Source organism: Mixophyes fleayi, chromosome 2, assembly GCF_038048845.1.
Source record: "Mixophyes fleayi isolate aMixFle1 chromosome 2, aMixFle1.hap1, whole genome shotgun sequence".
Taxonomy (NCBI): Eukaryota; Metazoa; Chordata; class Amphibia; order Anura; family Limnodynastidae; genus Mixophyes; species Mixophyes fleayi.
Genome location: NC_134403.1, coordinates 372,137,986 through 372,154,322, shown reverse-complemented (window position 1 = coordinate 372,154,322; position 16,337 = coordinate 372,137,986). Strand labels below are relative to the sequence as shown.

General features: G+C 40.8%; 1 protein-coding gene across 6 annotated transcripts in view; it reads right to left on the bottom strand.

Annotated features, from left to right (window-relative positions):
* The window catches only part of ZBTB20 (zinc finger and BTB domain containing 20), a 656,370-nt gene that overhangs the window by 186,029 nt on the left and 454,004 nt on the right, over positions 1-16,337 (bottom strand). The gene's annotated exons all lie outside the window — the stretch shown is intronic.

The following is a 16,337-nucleotide window of genomic DNA, read 5'->3' as shown; positions in this document are numbered from 1 at the left end:
GCAGAGCTGGGAGGGAGGAGGAGGAAAATTACTGAGCCTCTTACGATTCAACTTCCACTAACCAAAAGGAAATGTCTTATTAAACAAACAACCAATAACAACAAGAAAGAAAAAAATACATATATACATAACGGGTCCGTCGTGTCTTGCCAGAGGAATTTGTATTATTGTCTTCGGATAGAAAACTTTACACAGCAGAAATGGAGCCAGCACCTCTGGTATATGCATGCAAAGGGAAAAGCTGCTTTTTCAGAGTGAATATTTATTTTCGCTCACTGTCTCCCAGCCCAGTAACAGAATGGTCCAAATTCAACAGATTGTCCCAGTTTCAAGATTCCACGGGGCAGCTAGTCAGACTTAACTCTACATGAGCAGCAGGGGGATGTTGTAGGGAAACTTGTTATAAATGTGTATGAGAGACAACAAGAATACTGTACTTTGTAATTCTAGCAACAGGCAATATACAGCAAAATGATATATGACAAATATACAGCCCTTATACACAATAATGTACTTACATAGTGAGTAGTAAAAAGACACACAGCCATTAAGTTCACCCATTTATAAACTATAATTTGATCCAGAGTAAGGAACAACAACCCCCCAGTGAGAAAGTTGCCAAATAAGCCTGATAGGGGGAAACAATTCCTTAATAGCCCCCGTCTTAATGTCCTCTACTAATTATAGTTACATTTCTTGTAAGAAAAGCTCCAATTCATTTTTACAGTTTGATAGTGAAGCTGCCATCACTTCCTCATGTGATAAGGATTGCACAGCTTAACCGCCCTTACAGTAAAGAACCCTTCCTATGTTGAACAATCTTCTGCTATTCCACCTGGAGTGAGCAAATTTGCAGCTTTCAGATGTAATGGCACCGTTACAAGCCAATACAGTGACAGCACACACATGTAATGCTCTTTGTCCAGTAACAGGTGCTATAGACAGAAATGATCCGGCACTTTCATTAGTTTCATGGAAAAATTTGCCATTATTTGAGCAGTTTTGGCACAGTTTTGTGCCAGGAAGCTGGTCCCTTATCACCAGGAAGGGTGGGTGTCACATGCACCTGCCACTGGTTTGCGCAGCAATTTTAGGGTATTTTCAGAGGAAGGGAGGGAGGTTAGGTTCATCTTATTACCTCTGAAATACTAGTCACACCCCGGAGCATATGGGCACGCCCACATGTTTAACGAGACTACAGTCGTGATGTATCATATGCGTGGTGTGTACTGCTGGTCCCGGTTTGTGGAAGGCCAGTGTTGGGAAGTATGTAGAGATCTGTCTGGGAGGAGATGGCGGCACTTTGGCGTGGTGTGTACTGCTGGTCCCGGTTTGTGGAAGGCCAGTATTGGGAAGTATGTAGAGATCTGTCTGGTAGGAGATGGCGGCACTTTGGCGTGGTGTGTACTGCTGGTCCCGGTTTGTGGAAGGCCAGTATTGGGAAGTATGTAGAGATCTGTCTGGTAGGAGATGGCAGGACACTTTCTAATATTTGCTCCCAAAACACAGCTTGGTAAATAAACATATATTCACCTGACAGCAATGCTTTAATTCACAGTCAACATGGCTTATGGTGCCATCATCTTTTGATATAATCTGGTTCTTAAGGCAATATCAACTATTTTCCTTTGTACATGTGTAATTATTAAGTGCTTAATAATATTCCTGAAGCAGGACTTACTAATGTCTATATATATATCATACCACCCAGCATCGGGACAGGGGGTGGGACCACATCATGATGGGGGCGTGGTCATGGCACAATGAGAGTGTGGCCACTCCCCCAGAGGGCTGTTTAGCGCTGTGAAGTACTAGGCTGCCCCTTAGAAACCTTCCTTCCCCTCCAACACGCACCAGAGCAACTGTGAACAGAAGATATCTCCCAACGTTCCCACCCGCGGCACAAACACGTCTGCGGGTTGGACAGGGCCCTAAAATCGGAACTGTCCCGCCAGGGAGTTCTGTGGCCAGATAAGGACATGAGGCCGAGTCACAGAGAGTTTATACTGGTCCAGGCCTATAAGAGGACTTCTAATATGAATATAATTTACAGTGGGGGGGGCATTATTCCTTATAAATTCTGAAGTGATGACATCAGAAATCACTGATATTGATATATATACAGATATTATTTTAATGGAGTTTATATATAACATTCCCTGGCAGCGTCGGACTGGCCCACCGGGATACCGGTAAAATCACCGGTAGGCCCCACTGCATTACGGCCACACCCCCTTTTCGAAGTAGGCGGAGCCCATCCAGCTTACCTGGGTTGTCCTCACCAGGGGTCCGCTGCCTTCCCCGGCGTCTCCGCTGCTGCAGATGACTGGCTGTCACTGACAGCCAGTCATCTTTCGTGGGCGGAGCTCAGCGGATGTCCGAGGAAGAGAGATGTGGAGCGGACTATATAATACCGGCCGGAGCCACCAAAGCCGAACTGTCCGGGGAGAAGAGGCGACAGCGCAGAAAAGGTGATTGCCCTGCTGATATGTGTGGGCGCAGTATGACACAGTGGAAACCTCAGCGTTCAGAAGACCCCAAGGGGATACAAGCCCAGCTCCGGAGAAGATGACGCCTCTGGATACTCTTCAGAAATACTTTGGAATTAATGATCATCTGAGGCCCTTGTGTGCAAGAAAGTCCTGAAAAAGTCACGTCTGGAGGACAGTATGGATGAAGCGTTGCAGAGAGGAGACATTGAGGAGGCGGAGCAACTTAGTGACAAGCTGGCGACCCGCGAGGCAAGTTACTGTATTATCTAAATGTAAAGATGATTATATATAATGATGAATACGTATGTTCTGCAGGAAGATATCAGAGAAGTACAATATCCCCACTGCATAGTCCCATAACGTACAAGAGGCAAAATAGAAACTGTACTGGAAGGTTTATAACCGGAGAAATGTGGATTTAATGCTTTGAAGACCCCAGTGTAGAGTAATGTGAGGATGGGTCAGATACTGTGATAATTGTTGTACGGAGATCACTCTTCTGATCCTCTCAGGCTGGTTCTTTCCCTGTTGTACTTGGTGCAGTTATAATTACTTATATGTTACACCGTCCTCCTCACTATAGCCTCCCTATAGGATGTAAACTCTTATGAGCAGGGCCCTCCTCCCTCCTGTCTCTCTACCTTCTCTTCTGCTCCAACCTCAATATATTTGCCTTGCCTGGAGCCTCTGAAGTCTTGGTATTACTCGTTCATTGTTTTGTACTGTTATTCCCTGTACTGTCCATTGTTTGTATTGTGTACGGCGCTGCGGAAACCTTGTGGCGCCTTATAAATAAACGATAATAATAATACGATCGCAGCTGCGATCATGTGACCTGCCCCCTCCCCCTGTCAGCTGTCTGACTGTCTGACGTTCCCGCCGCCGCTGAAGGAAGAAGGAGCAAAGAGTCTGTAGCAATCAACATATGGGTAAGTAGATTTTAACCACTTTATACTTTTTGTGCTATCACTATATATATATATATATATATATATATATATATATATATATAATGTGTGTGTCTGGTCTCACCTCTATGGTGATTGACCACACCCCCTCTGGTGGGCCCCTATCATTGCAGTCCCCCGGTGGGTCCCTCATGCCCCAGTCCGACACTGTTCCCTGGAAACCCTTTTCTTCTAGACACTACTATCTGCATAATAGATAACCCTGTTTCAGAATGATATCCCTTGTTGTGGGATTTAAACCAATAAAGTGTAAAAAAATGTTACCAGGGAAACATTTTCTTGTCCTGAAATACACAGTTGTGCTTCCACCCTGCCACACAGAAGTGTGTACGATACCACAACACTACAGTATGTGCAGGTGGCATCAACTGATGGTGCATCCACCTTGCCATATAGTGAGTGCGATACAACGCTACAGTATGTACAGGTGACATTAACAGAGGGTGCATCCATCCTGCCATATAGAAGTGTGTGTGATACCACAATGCTACAGTATGTGCACTGATGGTGCATCCACCTTGCCATATAGTGAGTGCGATACAACGCTACAGTATGTACAGGTGACATTAACAGAGGGTGCATCCATCCTGCCATATAGAAGTGTGTGTGATACCACAATGCTACAGTATGTGCACTGATGGTGCATCCACCCTGCCATATAGTGTGTGGGATACAACGCTGCAGTATGTGCAGGTGACACTGTGTGGTAACTCTCAGGAACATTATATGATGCTCTACAGCAGCTCATTCATGTCATGAGACTTCACTGCCATAATATTTATATAACCTGCTAAAAACAATTCTAAGGAAATTTCACTGACGGTTGTGTCAAATATCTAGATTGTAATATACTCTGTATTATCAATAACTGATGAAATGATTCCCCTGATTACACTATACACTGTCATCATTCTGCTACCAGGAAAGTTGCACCATAGACCATGACATCAGCACAGGGGAGAAACATGTAACATGGATATGGTATTATACATACTCCACTTAGATCAATGTTATCTCTTAAACTATACACAACAATAGAAGTGGTCATACAGAGCAGTCCATACATAGAGAAAGCAACAAATACTAAGAATTACATCTGCCGTACATAACAACAGGAGTGGTACTATGGAGCTGTCCATACACAGATAATACATACTGAGAATGATATATATAACAGGAAACAATAGAAGTTGTACTATGCAGCTTCAGATACATAGAGACCGACATTCGGGCTGCTGGACCAACATGCAGCTCATCAATTCACTAGGAATTAGTGACACCACTGAAACACGAGGCACACAGTGCCTCACATCTCATTGATGTCATTATTTGCCCCCAATGCTTGTCGGAGATGGTGCAGTTTATGGCTACGTCCATATAAACACTTTTCGGGTATCCAGAGAGCATTCACCTTGCAGAATGATACAAACATAATTGTCCACACTCCTACCCACTCCAATTACCTTCCTGCATCCCTCAACATGTGTAACATGTTCTTAATGTTTCCCGATGTAGCCAGAACAACTCCTTAGCATTCATTATAGTGGACAGCAGAGAGCGCAGGTGATTTATACAGTACCGGGCACAACCTTGGTGCTGTCACACAAGAAGGACAATTAATAATAAGAGAGAACTTAAGCTAAATGTACATGTAATAAAACAGATATTAACTGCAGCACAAACGCAGACCAATATTCCAAGTTAATTAAGAGCATGGTGGAAATTATATGTGAAATTACATTAAAAATGTCAACTAAGCATTATCTATAATATAACAAACACTTATTGCAACACTGACTGTGAAAACTGAGGGGATTCTACTTAATACACATTTATCAAGACCATCTGAATTTATATATTTAATTTAAATTGAATGTCACAGGTTTTGTTCACAACCTACAATGAATGTCTTATGTGAGGACAAACACAAGATTCAATTTATTTGCTGTGTAAATTTACATATCATTAAATGGTGCTATATATTTGTTTATTATATGTATTTTGTTACCACTGATAAGTCCCTCCTGTTCATAATTATAGGTGGTGATCCACCTTCAGACAACTTTGTTCTGTGTATGTCCTTCTGCCAGTGGCGGATTAAAGCTACCAGGGGTTTAGGGAAGGGAATAAACCATAGTCACCCACTCCAAATTTTTGTGCCCAGTTAAACTGGAGAGCAATGGTATCTGTCAGGGAGAAAGGCGGGGTAGAGGTGGGATAGGAGAAGTCGTCCAGGAGGGCAAAAATGTAATTTTAGGGCTGTGCCGCCTTCCTAACTCTCATCATCACAGACTCAAACATCAAAGAATTTGTGATAAGGAAACGACTGGAAAGAAGCAGTTCCTGAAACGCTGCTACCTGGGTCTATATCGCCTTTCCATAAGTCAAGTCCAGGACTACGCGACCCATACACTATCTATCTATTTATATATATATATATACACACAGTATATGACAGTATATGGACAAAAGTATTCAGACGCTTGACCATTACTCCAGCAGGGACTGTAATGACATTGTATACAAATACATACACTTTAGTATGGAGTTGGTCCCCCTTTTGCAGTGATAACAGCTTCCACTCTTCTTGGAAGGCTCCACAAGATGTTGTAGTGTTTCTGTGGGAATTTGTGCCCATTCATTCTGTGGAGCATTTATGAGGTCAGACACTGATGTTGGAGGAGAAGGCCTGGCTCGCTCCGTTCCAGTTCATCCCAAAGGTATATGATGGGGTTGAGGTCAGGACTCTGTATGGGCCAGTCAAGTTCTTCCACACTGAATTCATCAAACCATCATAGTCCTTGCTTTGTGCACTGGGGCACAGTCATGTTGGGATAGAAAAGAGCCTTCCCCAAACTGTTGTCACAAAGTTGGAAGCATAGTATTGTCCAAAATGAGTTGGTATACTGAAGCATTAACATTGCCCTTCATTGGAGATAAGGGGCCTAGCCCAAACTCTGAAAAACAATACCATTATCCCTCCTCCACCAAACTTCACAGTTGGTATAATGCAGTCAGGCAGGTAACGTTCTCCTGGCATCCACCAAACCCAGACTCGCCCATATGACTGCCAAACAGAAAAGCACGATTCATCACTCCACAGAACACGTTTCCACTGCTCCATAATCCAGTGTCGGTGTGCTTTACATCACTTCATCTGACGCTTGGCATAGGTTTTGGTGAGGCTGCATGCAACTGATCGGCCATAGAAACCCATTCCATTAAGCTCCCGCCACACAGTTTTTGTGCTTACATTAATGTCAGTGGAAGTTCAGAACTCTTCAGCTATGGAATCCGCAGAGCGTTGACGACTTTTACGCACCATGCGCCTTAGCAGCCGATGACCCCGGTCTGTGATTTTATGTGGTCTTTTGCTTCGTGGCTGAGTTGCTGTTGTTCCTAAACGCTTCCACGTTCTAGTAATATCACTTACAGGTGACCGTGGAATATCCAGCAGGGATGAAATTTCACGAACCGTCTTATTGCGAAGGTGGCATCCTATCACAGTACCACACATCCTATCACAGTACCACACATCCTATCACAGTACCACACATCCTATCACAGTACCACACATCCTATCACAGTACCACACATCCTATCACAGTACCACACATCTTATCACAGTACCACACATCCTATCACAGTACCACATCCTATCACAGTACCACACATCCTATCACAGTACCACACATCCTATCACAGTACCACACATCCTATCACAGTACCATACATCTTATCACAGTACCACACATCCTATCACAGTACCACACATCCTATCACAGTACCACACATCTTATCACAGTACCACACATCCTATCACAGTACCACACATCCTATCACAGTACCACACATCCTATCACAGTACCACACATCTTATCACAGTACCACACATCCTATCACAGTACCACGCTTGAAGTCACTGAGCTCTTCAGAACGACCCATTTTGTATCACAAATATTTTCAGATGGAGACTGCATGGCCAGGTGCTTGATTTTATACAACGGGTCTGATTGAAACACCTTAATGCAATAATTAATAGGTGTGGCTAAATGCTTTTGTCCATAGTGTATATACATATGTACACACACACACACCATATAAACAGACATGACCTCTACTGAAGTTCATTTAAACAGTTTATAACTTTGTTATAACTTTTTACAACATTCTGACTTATGTGTATTTCACCAATTACTTTCCACCATCAGACAGAATAGTTTATTCATTTTACCCTTGGATATGATACAAACCCATACACCAACCCACCCACCCAAGTGAATACAACTATACAATGCACAGCTAGACTGTGTCACATCCAAAGGCAAACAATATAATCAATTCTGCCTGTAGATCTAGAGGTCTTGGTGCAAACCAGAGAGGTAAAGTAATGGATTCAGTGAAAGTTGCAGAAGGGTATGTAGATACAATTTAAAGTTGGAAGTCCTCTTCAATGAGTAACTTTTAATAAAATGATCATTTGTTTGTAAAAGTGATTATTATAACTGTAATTTGTATGACAGTAAATGATATGAGGCCCGGTATGACGGAGCACTGGGATCAGATGGACAGAGCCACGGTGCAGCATGTTTGTGTAAATCCCAGCTAGTAATGAGTAATGTGTTTTGCTGCTGGTGATCGATGACTCAGAGCCGCTCTCTGGTTATTTCACTACATATAGCTGCTCACTTTCAATGTGTGTAAGTGAATCAATGGAAACATATCCCAGGTGCATTTTGCAGCTGGCCATTTTCAGCTATTCACAATGTGTGCTGCAACAGTGACCCTGTGCACTGGTCTGCTGAGTGAGGACGAAATGATGGGAGACCTCCCTAACCGCTGCCAGATAGCTGTACTCAGTCCGCAAGAATTAGATTTTGTTTTGCAGGATGACACATTTAGAAATGGAGCAGCACGGGGTGGACTGCACATATATGAAGCTGGATCACTAAATTGGCAACAGGCAAAGTGTTTTTATACAGATCACGGAACTCCTAGGTTACTAATTATAGCTCTATGTTTCAAAGTAAGAAGGACATTATTTTTATAACTATTATACTACTAATGAGTAGATTTTGAGAAAAGAATAAAAAGTTTCAGTATTTTTATTACCACCTGATATATTTTGGTAGATTTACATTTTATGTTTAATTGTGTATTTTCTTTTGCTGTGAGTGCAATGAAAGCTGTGTGATGCGAGAGGATTAGGTGACAGGCTGGTACTGGGTGCAGAAGTGATGCCGGGTGTAGTGTGGGCACAGTAATGAAGGAGAGAAGCTGGAGGTATTGTCTAAACATCAGGTATCAACAGCTGTATATATATATATATTCACTTCCTCAGTGGTTAATGTATGACCTGGAATGGATACAGTACCAAATATATTGTTATCTCTGATGGTTGGTTTAGTCAGAGAGTTGTCATACAGATATTCACAGTTATTATAAAAATATTATCATCATACAGAGTTACTGTAAGTATTTGTATTACTTCTAGAGAAGATGTATCTGTGCTTTATTTAAAAAGAGACAAAACATAATTGTAACTAAAAATAAACTTTCAGTATAACGTTAGTTCAAAGGGAAAGAAGCATCTTAATCATGTGCTTGACTATAAAACAATAAATAGAAAATCACTGTATGTTGTGAATACACAGAATAATACAAGATGGTCCCGGTAGCATTAATATTTGATTGATAATTGGGGAAATAATTATGTATGATGAGGAAACACTGATTATTTCATGTGCACCATTTATATTGCACATGTGTGGCACTACAAGTACCAGCATGCACATGTGCACCAGTACATGCTGGCACTTGTAGTGCTATATAATAAGTGTTGCCTCATCATAAATAAATAGTGTACCCGTTAAAAAACAAATATTATTGTCCCTTAATATAATGAAAAATAAAAATTGCGCCATAAGTTATTAATTCATTTTGTCCCCATAATCATTAAATAATGATTGCCACAATAATTCTTCAGTGACGCCTCCTCTTATAAATGATAAGCTAGCTCTAACTGCGAACAGCGATATTTTCTACATTGCGCCAATGTGACCCGCCATTATTGCGTAAATTCTAGGAGTTTAAACAGCGAAATTATTGCACAATTCGAATGAATGCTTTACTGAGCAGATATAGCGAGTAAAATCTGTTATTCTGCAAAACAGTCGAGAATTATGCAACAGTCCACAAATGTCCATAAAAAACACCTACTTTTTCTTTTTTTTTTAAATCTACCAGGAAATTACAAAATTTGTGGTTTGGTTTAATAAGAAGTCCACTAATTACATTGGATTTTTGTTTACAGACAGTTCATTTATCATATTTATTTATTCATGAAAATGACAATATTTTGGAACTTAGCATGACAAATATTTAACTGAACATGATGATTGGTCGCTGTTTATCACCATAATAGATGTTACTGGAAAAAGTTATTTTATTGCTGCAATGAATTACATATTGTTGCAATTTATCATTATTTTATCACCATGGTAACTGCAGGATATTCAACTGCTACACTTAAAAAAACCAACGCAATGAGTTAAGCTGGGTACTCAATACATTGTTTTCAGCTGATTATCCAGCCAATATAACCATAAATGACCGTTCAGTACGAAATCTCGTTTAACAATGTCGTTCCAATTCTGCAGTGTGTATGCACTCAGGACTGGCAGTGTCCATAGATCTCTATGGAGGGTGCAGAGTCATGATCTTTTCAGCCAACGGTTATAACAGATGAAGCACAGATCTGAAGGTAAATTGTGTAACACATGTATAGTGTGTACACAGGAATCCGCTGCTGATTGGGGCTTTTTTTTTTTTAAATTGTTGGTAAAATCGTTAAGGATATTGCATCGGGAGAAATTTATATAGTGTGTACCCAGCCTTACATATCATCCTATTGCTTTACAGCAATAACACAGAGAAGCTGAAACAATGTGTTACTCCAATAAGTTCTTCTTTTCACCCTGAAACTTTTCTTTTTTTTTAATGGCTACTGCCCTCTCCCCAGAAAAGAAATACTAAGTGGGAGAGGAGATATAACTTATAAATATATAATAAGATACAAGGCAGCATAGATTTGCTTCCGGTAGATCATGACAGACAAACCTAGTGAATTTTTTGGACTTGGTAACTAAAAAGATAGAATATGGTGGATCCAAGGGACAGTATTGATTTAGACTTTAGCCAGGCATTTAGTACAATAAACCACCATAAACGAATTCAGCAACAGAAAAACATTGGATTTGATTCATAATAATGGATTTTGGCTAAAGACAGAACGGTATTATAGTCAGTGGTGTAAGCTCAGATGAAGCATCACAATGTAAAATAATGTATGTGGGACACAGAAGGAATAGAGATGACCTGGGATGTTATATCAGCCTCAACAGAGGGAAGGAACCTCGGAGGTCTAGGGGTAAATGTATGAACTTGTGGATTCTGAGCAAAGTTGCAGCCGGTGCGTCCCATGAAGAGACTCTGATAACAGATAGTGTGCGCAGCCGTACATCGCGGTGAAGTCTTGCGGAACTTCGCTCAGAAATGAATTTCCCCCATACAGTAAAAGAGGAGAAAGACATGTCTACGGTTATCACAGATATAAAATATAAACTTCAAAAGAGAAAGAAAAAAAATACACAAAAAAGCCCAAATACCCCAAAAACTGCTGTGCTCCTATGTGACATTTTGGCTTTCTTGTTTATTACAGGGGACACGCTGTGTGTACTATGGATTGCTGATACTTGCTTCCATGCTCCTCTATCACTTATGCAGAAAGTTGATTTTTTTTAATTAACTTAATATTTTTGAGAGAAACTAAATAATAAATATCAAAGAAGCAGTCCACCATGACCCAGAGGATGGACATATAGGACCTTCTTTAAATAGGACCATCAGCAGGTCCTGGTGATCACTTCTAGTATCTTCTTCATACTGGGATGCCCTGACAACTTGGAGTAATAAGAGAAGAGCCTGGGACAGAGACCAGCAGCAATATTGGACTTTGAATGAGTATAAATGGAGGTGGCAGCCAGAATACGGGATGGGTCTAAAACGTGGGACAATTCTAGGGGATATTCTAGGCCCAATGGACCCACCAGAGTGTCAGCTCTAACGCTTTGGACCCAGGTGATCGGTGAGGATAAAGTCAAACCGAGAAACTTACTTACAACTTAGAATCTTACTTTGACTGTGAAAAAAATCTCATTTGTTGGGACGAAACGCGTCAGTTTATCTTGAGATATATATTTACCAATACGGACCTGATGATTATCACATATATACACACATTGCGGATATCATGAAGAAATGAACGTATGAGGAACCACTAATCTTGATATTTTGTTTCTGCCCTGGCAGACCTTTCACACCCACCGTACCTTGGATCACATTCCCATCGTAGAGCCACAAGAGAACTGGAAAGAGGGTATATTAAGGTGTTCGTGAGTACTCTCTGTTTCGACTCTTTACATATAATATCCCTGGACTATCAGCGGGCTTGCTAATCCGGACCGGGCTCATTTACATTATCACTGTTGGTATCCATGTGGAGAGTGTGTTATTATTATTAAGAGAAATTGGCAGTGGGACATTACTCCCTGACACCGAGTGACAGTGATTTTCTTCCGCTTATACATGTGTGTTTGGATGGTCCTTACCAACTCAAGAGAGTTATAATATTATAGACATTTATTTGAGCTCAAGAAGGATCTTTTTTCTACACATTGGTGATATCTGATTTGAGATGTGTATTTTATATGTTTTATTATTAAAATGTATCTAACATTAATATGAAGTGATTGCAGTCTATTTTGATTCCCTGGTTTTTGATAAGGATTATATACTTCTCACTGTCTCATGTATTGTATTTTTGCACTGTTATCGCATGTATTAAGAGGTCTTAGCAATCTTACCCTGTTTATTACAGCTGCCTCGTGCATTTTGAGATAAGTGTAGCCCAGCGCAGGATTTCTCTCTTTTTTTGCTATATGAGACTGAACATATTACATGGTCCATGAGTACAGTAAGGATGAAGAGTCACTTCCACGAGATGTCTCCATTCCTCCAAAGCAAAAGATCCCTTACTTTCTCTCATAATTATTTTTAGCATCTACAATGGAAGAATAATTTCTCCATTATGGTCCGTAAACCCCAGAAAACATTGTCACTCTCAAAACAATGTATTGTGACCATAGATACTTTGTCATGGTCTATTTGAAGACTGATTCCAAAACAATGTTCTCAGTTTACTCAGTAATATATGTTCAGGTTTTCCATACAATCTATTTCCCTGAAGACATGGCAGAACACATTTTTAATGGAAGGTATGTAAGACTAAGTTTAAAGGGTAAATCAGACTGTTATCTAAATAAATAATAACAAACTGATAATATTAATCTTGAAAAATGTAAAATGTTGCACAGTCCACAATGCATGACGTGGTATTCTTAGTGGCGATTACACGTTAATAGTGGTATTCAGTTTGTCTCCTTCTTTAACACAGATTTAATATGGGAACTGTATGCCCCCCATAAATTAAGTTTAAAAAAACTGCAGCTCTATGAATGCAATCAAAGAGTTCTGAGATCAAAAGAAGTCATCGATTTGTTATGGTAATTTTGTTTGATCTTCTGCAGTTGATACACGGACTTGAGAATGGTCTTTTTCCTTGATAAGACCAACGCTCCAGCAAGGGAAATGGACTTGCTGATGAACCCTTTGCATAGCTCTCCTTAATATATTAATTACCATGGCCTGTGTTTCAGGTACAAACAGGGGATACATATGACCTATAGTACCAGGGAGTAAATCAATAGCACAATCAAGAGGATGACATTGTGGCAAAGTTTAGACCTTCTATTAAATAAAACAAAACAAAAAAAAAACCATACGCATTGTGAATATACAGAAGAGCAGAGAAATCAAGATCAAAGACCATTGAAAGAATGAACAACGTAGGATTCATTTTACCTAGGCAAGTATCAAAACACAAAATTCCCCAAGAAAGGGCTGGCTGTACTTCCCGTCATTACTGGGAGGGGTTGTGGGAGCCCTGGTAAGTCTAAAAGATCCGGGTGTAATGATTAAGAAATAATGTGCAAGGAAATGAAGTCCTTATGCAGGACCCCAACTTGTTTTTTGAGAAGAGCAGTCTTGAAACAAAGGGAGCCCCCTGGAATACTACTTTCATCAATGGCTGTAATGTACAGGGGACGGGGGATAGGGGGGGTGCGAGGAACAACAGGAATCTCATATTTTTGAACCAGAGTTTGCCAAATAACGTTGTGGTCAGCTCCCAAATCCAGGAAAGCTTCTGAATGGGAAAAAAAAACATAGAAGTGTAAGATCAGGGTGATAAAAGATATTTTCTGGTTGGAGAGCAGTTAACGTTGCCCAAGAAAGCCTCTCTGAAACCACCATGGTTTTGCCATTTTCCGGCTTCAGGGGATACTGTCTGACACAATAACCTTTGGTACCAAGGTGCATTTTGGCCCAAGGACTGTCTGTGGGAGCATTCCTGTCTGCAGAGAGGAACACAGTCCGACTGCATGTGTTCTTGGGAGAAGAAAGTCATATCAAAATGACACCCATTCATCTGATTCTTACTAATCAGCTGAGCTAAACCCTACAACAGATCCTGCTCCATCTGTACATCATACTGTGGTGCCCCTTTTCCATTCTACAATATTCCATAAGACCTCCCAGACTACCAGGAGACCCGGAGAAGCTCCCAAACGTGCGCTCACCAGTCTGCATGTAGACGGGCTGCGCAGTGATGATGCCCATTGCATCACCATACACCTTGGCCATCCACTTGATGATGCGAATGGTGTCATCAAGTCACGTCCGGCTCTTCCTTTCCTCCTGCAGCCTGTGTGCTTCTCCTGCAGCACCTGCTGAATCCAGGCCCCCTGTATCCAGCTCTATGGCAGCACAAGTTGCTAATGAAGTCTAATTCAGGATCCTTCCTCCTGTTGCTGCAGTTAATATTTCATCTACCTTCCATGGAGAGGGCCACTGAGGATTCCCTTCTAACATTGTTTACATGCTGGCCTGGGGATTTGTTCTTCTAGCATTAGACTGGGTTTGCTCATATCTAATTAACTGAAAGTAATCAGCTCAGTATGACAGCATCCTCTCTGCGTGTACATTGTGTTCTGGCTGAGTCCCCTCCGAGACTCTCAGCTAGGGCCCACCCACTGACGTCTCATAATACCACTCTGGCCATCGCTAGCCGTCTCCCTTATACTGCTGTCTTGCGGTAATTAATTAGAGCTAATTAGCTTCTGTCTTGCTGGAGGATTAACCCCTCTCCAGATAAATATCTTGTCAGTGGGAAGTATCCTGAAAGATGGATTGCATGAACACATGACACATTTATATTTTTAGCCAGTTGGTGATTATCCAAATAATATCATGAAACCCAGTGATCATTTTAAGCAGAAATCATATTGGGGGACAGCTATCAGACACCTCGCTGTACTGCAGGAAATTGTAATTTATGTACAAAGTGTCATAAAGATTAACATATTACATTTTAAAGTGGTGTTTCGGTCTGTGAATATTTCATTTTTGACACTATATTTACAGAACGTGTTATTACCATCTCATTTATAGTCGTGTTATAAAGAACGATATTATATTCTGTGTAAAATTAATTTCTAACAAATGCAGATTTTTCTCATTTCTAAAGATACAATTTTATTATATTAGTTTTTTTAAAATGCATTTTAGCATTGTATTACCATTATAACATTATAAACATACCCAACGTAGAGACTAAGCAGATTCTGGCCAACAAGTAGCAGCGCAAGTTGCAGTAAATAGACAAAAAAGGTGCTGGGAAAAGATGAGTCTTATAATCTTGAACAATAATAGGACAAAGTGTTACAGAGGTGAACAGTTGAACATGTCTGGATTATGAAAAAAATAGATAATGTCAAGATTATCCATTTATCCCTTTCTACAGTATATTTATTTTTCATGTAAACAGCAAATGTAAGACAGAGTTGCTGTAAACTCCTTTTTTCAATCCTATTTAATAAAGTTTCTGTTACAGCAGAAAGAATGAAAAACGAAAACAATTAATTTGGACATGAGCTGTATACACATGAAAGCTGCTGTTCACTTATTAAACTCTAAACTAGCACACTGGAGGGATTAACATTGAGGGTAACAAAGGGTTAACAATGAAAATGTATTGTTTTAATGGTGTTGTGGAGGTTAGAATTGTTGATTATGTATGTGTAAGTAATGGCACAAGAACCAATCAGAACTCGGACATGGTTTAAAGCGAATAGGAAGTGGTGTCAAATATGAGCGGTGTAAAGTGAGGAGCAAGTGCTGTAAAGCGAGGAGCAAGTGGTGTAAAGCGAGGAGCAAGGGGTGTAAAGCGAGAAAAAAGTGCTGTAAAGCGAGAAGAAAGTGGTGTAAAGCGAGGACCAAGTAGTGTAAATTGAAGAACAGTTGCTGTGAAGGCAGGAGAACGGTGGGGTGTGAAGTAGGAGGACAATGGGGTGTGAAGTAGGAGGACGATAGGGCGTGAAGTAGGAGGAGGATTGAGTGTGAAGTAGGAGGACAATGGGGTGTGAAGTAGGAGGACGATGGGGTGTGAAGTAGGAGGACGATAGGGTGTGAAGTAGGAGGACGATGGGGTGTGAAGTAGGAGGATGATGGGGTGTGAAGTCAAGAGGACAATGGGGTGTGAAGTCAGGAGGAAGTGGTGTAAAGTAGCAGGACGATGGGGTGTGATGTAGGAGGATGATGGGGTGTGAAGACAGAAAGAAATGGTGTGAAGTAGGAGGAGGATTGGGTGTGAAGTAGGAGGAGGATTGGGTGTGAAGTAGGAGGACAATGGGGTGTGAAG